Below are 11243 nucleotides of genomic sequence, written 5' to 3'. Positions count from 1 at the left end.
GTGCCCGGGTGGCTCTGTCGGTTGACTGGCCGACTTTGGCTCGGGTCATTATCCCACGGTTCGTGAGTTCAAGCCCTGCATCAGGCTCTGTGCTGACAGCTCAGAGCCTGGAGCCTGCTTCGGATTCTGTGTCTCCCTCTCTCTCTGCCCCTCCCCCACTGGTGCTCTGTCTCTCAAAAATAAATAAAAACATTCAAAAAACTTTTTTTTTTTTTTTTTTTAAAAAAAGGACAATAATAACACCCACCTCACAGGATTGTTGTGAGGATTAAGGGATTAATCCATGTAAAGAGCTTAGAAGAGTGGTTAGCACATAGCAAGCACTTGATGAAATTAACCATTCTTTGGGAACAAAAATCAGTGTTCCAGAGTGTGGCAGGGATGGGGTAGGGGAAATATTTTAATCTTCTCAACCCAGGAGACAAAGTTCATCCAAAGATTTTTCTTTTTTAAGTGTATTTATTTATTATTTTATTTTTGAAAGAGAGAGAGAGAGACAGAGACAGAGCACAAGTGGGGGAGGGTCAGAGAGAGAGAGGGAGAACACAGAATCCAAAGAATCCAAAGCTCCAAGAATCCAGGCTCCAAGCTCTGAGCTGTCAGCACAGAGCCTGACACGGGGCTCAAACCCACAGACCATGAGATCATGACCTGAGCCAAAGTCAGACATCCAACTGACTGAGCCATCCAGGTGCCCCAGTTTATTTATTTATTTTGAGAGAGAGAGAGAGAGCATGTATGTGAGGATGGCAGAGAGAGAGAGAGAGAGAGAGGGAGAGAATCCCAAGCAAGCTCCACACTGTCAGCACAGAGCCCAGCGCGAGGCTTAATCTCATGAACCAGGAGATCACGACCTGAGCTGAAACCAAAAGTCTGACACTTAACCCACTGAGCCACCCAGGTGCCCCTCATCCACGATCAAAAAGAAAAGAATGCCCGGGACACGTCACTTCCTATTAGTGGGGAAACATTTTCAGAGTACATTGTAGTGTGGTAGCAAAGGCCTAACTTTGCTCTAGGAGAATACAATATCTTGGGAAAAGATATTGAACCTGTGGGCTGGTTCTCAAGTCTATGTACTTTCCATTTTTCAAAGTATCTCAGTGGTCTCCTAAGATTAAAAGAGTATCAGCGTTCTAGCGTTCTGAATCTATACCCAAGCGTGTCTGATTGCTATTTCTATATTAAACATATGACTTTTACATTCGGAGGAAGGACACGTCTCTAAATTAAGGGCATCTAAATTTTTGTCTCTTTTTGTAATACCTATAAGGCCAATCACCACTTCATTTGCAGAACCTGCCTTGAATCTATTTGAAATCCATATATTAGGAAAATGCAATGCTATATTAATCTTTGTGCTTCCATCCATTCTTCCATTCAATGAGCATTTATTAAGCATCTACTACATGCCAAGTTCTATGTCAGATGCTTTAAGGCTGTAAGGATGCAAGAGATCTAGGGCCCTATCTTGGGAAGACTGTAACCAGTACACAACCTACACATGCTATATTCAGAATCAATAAAAGAAGAAATAGAGAAGATACCGTAACATGTTCGCGTCAGGATTAGCTAACTAGTTTGAAATTATAACATCAAATCCAATAACATTTCCAAATGTGAAGATGTTCTCTCGATTGAGAAGCTCAGAGGCCCATTCACTATTCACCTGGGGGAGTTTAGAGGCTTGGAGAGAATGGCAATCACACAAACCACATCCAGACAAACCAGACAAGGGTCCTCAGCTGAGAAAAGGAAAGACTCGTGTCTCCCTGAAGCAAGTGATTTCTCAGGTGGCAATGGGAAACAAATCAAAGAATTCAAAAGTAGATTCGCATTCCCTTTCGTAAACACTATCATGACAAATTAGTGTAAACTCCACATGTACTTCTTTTTTTTTAATGTTTATTTGTGTTTGAGAGAGACAGAGACAGAGACAGAGTGTGAGCGGGGGAGGGCCAGAGAGAGAGAGACACACACAGAATCCGAAGCAGGCTCTGGGCTCTGAGCTATCAGTACAGAGCCTGACGTGGGGCTCGAACCCACGAGATGTGAGATCATGACCAGAGCCGAAGTTGGAGGCTTAACCAACTGAGCCACCCAGGCACCGCCACGTGTACTTCTTGTACCAAGAAAATGCACGGCTTTCATGAAACCAAAAAGAGCACCCCAGTTGTTCAGAGAAAAGGAATTGTTGTCACATAAAGCCTATTGCCTAGCAACAAAACAGCACACCTTTCTTCCAGCCATGGACACACACAGCCTCGCCCTCTTGCCTGCTCATTCCTCCTGACTGACAAATACAGGGCTCTTTTGATAGGATCTGGGGTTGGGAGAACTGAGTTTTAAGGTTCTGGCTTAAAAACACCAATCAGTATGAAGTTTTGAAAATAGCTAAGAATTTAATCATGCAGTCAGAGCCTCTGAAAAAGCCACAATACAATAAAACAAGAGGACCATTGGGCTGAGTTCCTTTTCTGTTTTGTTTTGTTTTGTTTTGTTTTGTTTTGTTTTCCATACTGACAGTTTCCCAGGAGAGTCACTCTTCTCCCCCGTAGCCACAGGCACCAAAGTCCTTCTCTGACTTTCATGCTTAGAGTGAAAATGGAGGCTTGCAACCCAGCACTTCTCTTCAGACCTTAAATCCATTGGTGAAAACCCATGCCCATCAATGCCAGCTTTATTTCATTGCCAAATGCTAAGTCACAATGAGCAACTTACCTCCTTTCATACGTAGTGTATAACAGAACCATTGGACAGAATGTTTGGAAGCAAGTTGTTAACCAACATTCTATAGAACAGAGTGTATTCAGTGATGACTCACAGATAAATTACTTCACCCTCACGGACCTCAAACTGGGTGTGCCATTTGCTGTAGATTGACTCAACGCTTAACCCTTCCAGGTATGGAGAAATCCCACTTGCCTTCTTTCCCCCACGATACCTCAAGTGCCTCTGAGTGGTGGCAGACACTGCTGGGTAGGAACAATAGCTGTTCACAAGGGCTATCTCATCACAGAGCACGATTACTTGTTTCTCAATACATGTTTCAGCTATCAGTGGGGCATTGATTGTGGGAAAATGCAAATTCCAGCAGTTCAGCAATTAGATGCAAAAAACAGGAGTAAAGCATCTCTAGCAATGTAAGCGGTTTTACATTCAAGAAAAGCTCAATATTCTCCAACATGTTACCCCATCCCACTTGTTATCTGTTCTGAAAGACATTTAACATGTCTTTTTCCCATCAGCATCCAAGGTCTTCGAGGTCTTCAACTTTTTTTTTTAAGTTTATCTATTTGTTTGAGAGAGACCGACATGGTGTGAGTGGGGGATGGGCAGAGAGCGAGAGGGAGCAAGAGAGAGAATCCCATGTAGGCTCCTTGCTGTCAGCACAGCACCTGATGCGGGGCTCGAACCCACAAACCATGAGATCATGGACTGTGAGATCATGACCTGAGCCAAAACCAAGAGTCTGACACTCAGACCACTGAACCATCCAGGCACCCCAACAGACATTTATTAAATGAGCCACCCAGGCACCCCAGGTCTTCAACATCTGATGCCAACTGATGACCTGAGTAGGAGGGAGAGGTCTGTATATCTCACTCAGGTTATGCTCCTTCTTTTTGTTAATGTTCTCTTGTGTAAAAAAAAAACCAGGGACACCACTGTGGCATTAATACGAATACATGCAGCTTTAGTCATGAAAGACATACTCCCCCAATTTCTTTGTGATTTTATGACTTGTCATTTTCTTCCAATCTTCTTTCCTCTGCTTAAGATCAGTAATAATAGGAGTCTAATGACTTGTGATAATAGCAAAGGCAAAATATTTAATCCCAGCCCTGAAATGTTGGTATAGTCTTAAGACTGTTCATGGAGGGCTGATGATTTCTGCAAGAACTAAGAATGATCTAGAGTCACAAGCTGACCCAAAAGGCTAGGGGAGTACTTTTTTCTCTTTTTTTAAGATGTTAGTTTTTAGAGCAGTTTTAGGCTCACAGAAAAATTGAGGTGAATGCACAGAGAATTCCTATATACCCTTTGCCCACACATACACACAGCCTCCCCCGTTGTCAGCAACCCCCACCAGAATGGGACATTTGTTGCAGCAGATGAACCTACATGGGCACACTGTCATCATCCAAAGTCCATAGTTTACATGAGGGTTCACTCTTGGTGTTGTACATTTTATGGGTTCGGATAAATGTATAATGACATGTATCCACCATTATAGTAGCATACAGAGCAGTCTCGCTGCTCTAAAAGTCCTCTGTGCTCTACTTATTCATCCCTCCCTCCCTCCAACCCCGGGCAACCACTAATCCTTTTACTGCCTCTATAGTTTTGCCTTTTCCAAAATGTCATATAGTTGGAATCATATAGTATGTAGCCTTTTCAGATTATCTTATTTCACTTAGTAATATGCTTTAACATTTTCTCTACATCCTTTCATGGTTTGATGGCTGATTTATTTTTAGTGCTGTATAATATTCTATTGCCTCGTTGTACTAACCTTTATTCACCTACTGAAGGACATCTCGGTTGCTTCCACATTGTGCCAATTTTGAATAAACCTGCTATAAATGTTCATGTAATGGGCTTTGTGTAGACACGAGTTTACAGCTCATTGGGGTAAATATCAAGGAATATGATTGCTGAACCATATGGTAAAAGTATGTTTAGTTTTCTAAGAAACTGCCTAGCTGTCTTCCAAAGTAGTTGTACCATTTTGCATACCCACCAGCAATGACTGAGAGTTCCTGTCCCTCCATAGCCTCACCAGCATTTGGTGTTGTCAATGTTTTGGATTTTGGCCATTCTAACAGGAGTGTAGTGGTCCTCATTTTTATTTTAATCTGCTGCGTTTTCCTGATGACAGAGGATGTGCAGTATCTTTTCACATGCTTATATCTTCTTTGTGAGATGTCTGTAAAGGTTTTGGCCGATGTTTCAATCAGGTTGTTTATTTTCTTATTAATGAGGGAAAGTAGTTGTAAGGGGTAATTCACTCTCTTCATCAGCTAAACACCCAGATGTCTCAGCTGTGCCTGTAAACTCTATGGTGCAGTGAAGCTCTACCTCCTTCCAGAATGGTCCTCAGGTTGGCACAAAGTGCTCAGAGGCTAAGGGCACAGTCTTGGAGACCCCAGACTCTGTACCCTTCCTACTGGATAACCTCAGGCAAGTTACTTGATCTCTTTTACGCTCAGGTTCCTTCTGCATACAAATTAAGATCATAATAGTTCTCATGTCTAGGGGTTTGTACAGATTAAATAAGATAACATTGACAGCACTCCAGCATAGTGCCTGACACACCAGGTAAGCACTCAGGAAACACTACTTGTTATTAATAAGAAGTGAATCATGGGAAGGAGTTATCAAGTGAAACTGGGTCTTGAGAATCCCCGTTGGCCGGTTTGGTTTGTGTGTCGGTTGCTAGAAACACCATAACAAAATCCACAGATGAGGTGGCTTCCATAACAGAAATTTCTTTTCTCACCATCCTGGAGGATAGAAGCCCCAAATCAAAGTGTCAACAGTGCTGGCTTCTCCTGAGGCCTCTCTCGTCGGCTGGCAGATGGCCTCCTTCTCCCCATGTCTTCCTTGGTCTTCCTTCCGTGCGTGTCTGTGTCCAAATTTCCTCTTCTTGTAAGGACACCGGTCATACTGGATTAGGTCCACACTAATGACTTCATTTTAACTTATTTACCTCTTTAAAGACCCTATCTCCAAATACAATCACATTCAGATGTCCTGAGGGTTAGGACTTTAGTATACGAATTTGAGGTGGAGGGGCACAATTCAACAGATAACGGTTTGGAAAATCTATCTGCTTTGGTCGGGCTTTTTCAAGAAAATGGCATAAGCTTTGAAGGGACCAGGAAAAGGCAATCTCCCTGCTCTGCTCTACCGAGTCTGAAGTCTGCTTTCTGGAGCCTGGCACATGAAGGAGTCAGCACTATTAAATGGAACAAGCAAAAGGTGCCTTGATAAATGGAGTCCTCTAGAACACAGGCCAGCTACCAAATCCCACAGCCCCATGTGTTATCAGTTGAGTTGCATTACCCCAAATGTGACCTTATTTGGAGGTAGGGTCCTTATAAAGGTAACCAAGTTTAAAATGAGGTGTTTAGGGTGGTCTCTAATCCAATATAACTGTGTTGTAAAAGGGGGAAATTTGGACCCAGAGACACATGCAAAGGAAGATGGTGTAAAGACACATTTACAAGCCATGAGGGAGGCCTAGAATAGGTCCTTCCTTCAGCCCTCAGAAGGAACCAATTCCACTGACACCTTAAGCTAAGACTTCTAGCCTCCAGAATTGTGGGAAAATAAATGTCTGTTGGGGCGCCTGGGTGGTTCCGTGGTTGAGTGTCGGACTCTTGATTTCAGTTCGGGTCAAGCCCCCAGGGTCGTGGGATCAAGCCCCACATCAGGCTCTGTGCTGAGTGTGGAGCCTGCTTAAGATTCTCTCTCTCCCTTTCTCTCTCCCCTCCCCGCCCCCTGCCCTCCTCCACTCCCGCTCTCTCTCAAAACAAATAACATTAAAAAATAAATAAATAAATGTCTGTCACTTAAGCAGGTAGTTTGTCACAGTAGCCCTAGCAAGCTATCGTGCCATGCTTCCTTTCTGTACCTGACAGCTATATGTTGATGGTATTTAGGCCTTAGATACAATGATGAATAATTTACATTTCCTGTCCTTAAGAAGCTCAAAGGCTTTGGAGGGGTAACAATTACATTAAAAAATCATTTGGGTTGGGGTGCCTGGCTGGCTCAGTCCATAGAGCACGTGACTCTTGATCACAGGGTCATGAGTTCAAGCTCCACATTGGGTGTGGAGCCTACTTTAAAAATCAGACAATCAGGGGTACTTGACTGGCTCAGTTGGTAGAGCCTGTGACTGACTCTTGATCTCAGCATTGTGAGGGATTATGAGTATGAGCCCCATGTTGGGGGTAGAGTTTACTTTAAAAAAAAAAAAAACTTAAAAACACCATCTAGGTTCAGTGTGGCTGGTGTTCCATTTCCTTGTTGGTCAGGAAATAGGTTTTCAGGTTTATTTTAATTTGGTGTCAGAACCCTGACTCTGGCTAAGGAGGAGTCGTTCTCTGTGGGGTGAGGGGCAACATTAGACCTCCTTTAGCATCCTGCCAACTGCCCTCCTCACCTAACTCCCCATCCAGTCTAGCCACCCTCCAATCCTTCCGGCACACAGGATCAGAGTCTTTGGGAAGACAAATCAGGTCTTACCACAGCTCGAACCATCTCACTCCTCTCTGGCTTAAAGCATTTCAGTGATTTCCTGTTTTCCAAACATGAGCATACCCCCCTAAAATGGCGTATACGCTGGCATGGCCTCCTGGGTCAGCTATGCTGACCTTACTCCCCCACAAGAACCTGGGTTTGCTGCTCCTTCTGCCTGAACCCCCCTTCCCTCCTCTCTTGACCTGGTCAATCTACCTCCCTCCAGATCTTGTTCATTCATCATCGCTCCTAGAGAACTTTCCTTGAATACCCAACTTAGGGCAAATCTCACATGGTCCTCTCCAGCACCGGGTACATCTACCTCCTTATCATAGTTGAGATTTTTTAATTTATTGGTGCAGTTTTAAGCGCTATGAAAGCATGTCTATATCCATTCACTATAATATCTTCGGCGCTTGAGTACATGATTGGGGCTCAATAAATATTGTCTGAATGAATCAATGAATAAGTGAGTGAGTGGGTCAGTACTGACCCCTAGAATTTCCAATTTGGGAAGCAAGCTATCGTATTTGAAAAATAGTAAAGTATTAGTGAATATGAACACAGTACAGATTTGAGCATCATTGTAGAAACAAACTTTTTGCAAAGTTGGTTAGTATTAAAAAGCTCCTTATCTCTGGAAATCAGCTTCCTCCTATGGCTTTGAGTACATTTTCTGAATATTTACTTAATTGTCTATTCGCTAAAAAAATCTCTCACACATGTTTAGAGAGATTTTAAGTAATTTTAATCCCCTCATTTTTAAACAGTCAGACACCAGGCACCAAGTTAATCGATTTCATTGCCAGACGGAGAATTCTCCAAGCCTTCTGAATTTAATTTAAACTGATTGCATACTGAATGAGTTTGAAGGACTGTAAAGCAAAAGTGCATCTGCTCCAGAACTGATCTACCAAATGTTCATTGGGTTGTGCTGGTGCGAAGAGCATTCTGCGTCTGGCGGCCCAGCCCCGGAGGACGTGGTGATCTACTGCGTGCACACGGGTATAAACGAGAGTCACCGTGCAGCAACGTAAGTGCTACCCAAGGAGGGTTCAAGATGCTATCAACCTCTCACAGCAAATGGAAAATGTTAGACTTAACACAATCACCCCAACCCTCTACATTTGAATGAGAATCACGATGGGAGAAGGAAACACCCTGAAAAAAACCAAGATTGAATTACAGTTTACCTAACAGCAGAACAAATAGTTGGGCATTCGTCTTTCCTCACCTTTAGAAAACGTGAGCTAACTGCTTCCTTTGTCAGCTTGCCTGAGAATGCCCCTTCCACTCTTGTCATTTCTTTGTATTTCCCTCCCTTCCTCCCTTGGCCAGGGCCTTTCTCCCGGGATGTAATTATGTTTTTACTTTGTAGTTGGTCTTTGGCCACTGAGTTCCCTCAGGAGAGGAACTCATATTCCCTAAATCACCTGACTTTTCAGTATATCCTCCTTGATTCCTGGCTTTCTTAAAAATACAAATAAACCAATTCCCTATTAAAATACTTAAGAACTTGGAGTGGACAGGGAATTCAGAATCCTAAAATACAGATTCAACCTTTCAGCTATTTTGGAGTATTTATAATGCAGCTCTCTAAACAACATGGAAATTGGGATGGAAATCAAAACTGTTAGCCCGTTCAAGGCAGACTTTCTAACTGTGAGATCATGACCTGAGCCGAAGTCAGACACTTAACCGGCTGAGCCACCCAGGCGCCCCTATAAGCATAATTTATTACTACCTACTTCTCTTCTGACCCCATTGGACAAAATGGCTCAGGTTAGTCAAAATGTTTTCCTCTGATATATTTTTAAACTGTCAGGTCCAATTAAGTTCTCGGTATATTAGCAAGTAAAGCTATTTTATGGTATCTGCTTTCTTTCTTTCTTTTTAAAGTTTATTTATTTATTTTTGAGTGGCAGGGAGGGGCAGAAAGAGAGGGGGAGAGAGAGTCCTAAACAAGCTCCTTGCTGTCAGTGCAGAGACTGACTTGCTGTCAGTGCAGAGACTGGCTCAATCCCATGAACTGTGAGATCATGACCTGAGCCAAAGTCAGATGTTCAACCGACTGCACCACCCAGGCACCCCTTCCTTCCTTTCTTTCTTCCTTCCTTCCTTCCTTCCTTCCTTCCTTCCTTCCTTCCTTCTTATTTTTGTTTTTTAGTAGGCTTCACACCCAGCATGGAGTCCAACTTGGGGCTTGAGCTCATGACCATGAGCTCAACACCTGAGCTGAGATCAAAAGTCAGATGCTTAACCAACTAAGCCACCCAGGTGGCTCATTCAATCACCCACTGCATTCAGAATTTATAGAAAGTAGAGTTTCTTGTTATGTAATTAGCTAACAAGAGATGTCCCTTCCTGAGAGGAGAGGTGGCTATGCAGGTGGCCTGCTAGTGGACAGTAGTCTCTTTTGGTCTCTAGGTCACTGTTTGTTTGGACCCCAGCGATTGACTCCAGAGCTAATCAGATAGGGAGAATGATATGATAAGCCAAAGTCACTCACTCATGCATTCGTTCATTCAACTGATATTTATAGTTGGTGCCAGGCACTGTCTTTGACCTTGGGGAAACAGCAGAGCACACCGCAGGCCAAGTGCCTGCCTTTATGGAGTTTACATTCTAGCAAGTGAAACAGACCATAAATATATAAACAAGTAATGATGTACTTTTATGTCCAGTAACATTAAGTGGGATGAAGAAATTAAGGCAGATGAAGGGGTCAGAGCTGATGACAGATTATATGAGGGACCTTTTACTGACATATCCCAGTTTTGAATTAAAAAGAGGCCTGCAGAAATGCTCTGTATGTCTTGATGTTTCAGGGCCTGTTTGATACTCCAAATTCACATCCAGGTTACGGTCAGTCACAAGGATCTACAATTAGCTGAATTGTAAAGGTACACCACTCTGAGTGTCGCTTGTGAGTGACAGAAAACCCAACTCAAACAGGTGTGGGAAAGAAAAGAGAATCTCTTAGTTTGCTTAACTGAAAACTTCAGGGGGGTTAGCCAAGCTGGACCCAGGAGTTCAAATAATGTCATTTGGACCCCAACCTCTCTTCTCTTGGGTATGCTTTCTTCCATTTTTACTTCATTTTCAGCAGGGTCGAGCAGATATCTGAATAGCTGAAGTCCATGTCTATCTCCCAAGAGTTAAATCGACAAACAAAAAATGGAATTGAGTCCCACTGAAAGAATTGAAGATCTCTGCTGAAACCAGTCACTGTGGACAGGGGGATTCCACCTCCTCACTGGCCATTCTGAGACACGTGTCCAAACTCAGAGCTAGGGTTCAAGGCAGCTCAGCAAACCACATGGGCCAATGATGGAACAAGGCAAGCGCTGGTTCTGTTACTGGAAGAACGGGGAAAGGATGTTGGGGAACTGAAATCAAGAAACGTCCATGATCGCATATAGAAACTCTACTCTTTTACATCCTCTCCAACACCAATTTCGTTACTGATGTCACAAATAACATCTTTTTATATTTTGTATCCATTAACATGGGGGTATAGTTTGTATTTTGGGCTTTTATCCTTTGAATCCTACACCAAAATTAAAAGTGATTTATACACCTCCATTCCAATATTACGGGATTATGTATTTGTCTATGTATTTACCTTTATCAGAGAACTTTATATTTTCATGTGCTTTGTGTTGCCATACAAGTCATTTTCTTAAGAGGAAAGTGTGTATACACACACACACACACACACACACACACAAATATATTTCTCATTTTGGCAAAGTCCTTGTCCTTCAGTTACCTCGGGGTTTATTATTGTTCTGTCTTATGGATTTTTTAAAAATAATTTATGATCTTTTCCTTTAAGCTTGAATAATTTTCAAGGTGCTTTCAGTCTCTTGTTGCTTTTCCAGAACCTTAGGTCACCCAAACCTAGTCTCTGAACTTAGCAGAGGTAAATAATCTCCTTGCCTTAGAAAAACTTAACCGCAAAGAGTCTCAAATAAATTGTTTTCTCCTCA

The 11243-nt window shown here is 42.7% G+C and overlaps 1 long non-coding RNA gene across 4 annotated transcripts; it reads left to right on the top strand.

Moving 5' to 3' along the window:
* The first annotated feature begins 2730 nt into the window (after nt 1–2730).
* LOC132667804 (uncharacterized) lies at nt 2731–11243 on the top strand. Of its 4 annotated transcripts, none has more exons than XR_009605377.3 (3): nt 2731–2904; nt 8022–8343; nt 10358–11243. It is a non-coding gene; the product is annotated as an uncharacterized LOC132667804 (long non-coding RNA). The 4 variants fall into 4 exon arrangements; XR_009605374.3 differs by having other exon boundaries at nt 2732–2904; nt 10361–11243; XR_009605375.3 differs by having other exon boundaries at nt 2736–2904; nt 8022–8284.

The sequence above is a fragment of the Panthera onca genome, chromosome B2 (assembly GCF_046562875.1).
Source record: "Panthera onca isolate mPanOnc1 chromosome B2, mPanOnc1 haplotype 2, whole genome shotgun sequence".
In the NCBI taxonomy this organism is placed as follows: domain Eukaryota; kingdom Metazoa; phylum Chordata; class Mammalia; order Carnivora; family Felidae; genus Panthera; species Panthera onca.
Note: the sequence above shows the minus strand (reverse complement) of the source record. Positions and strands in the feature narration are given on the sequence as shown.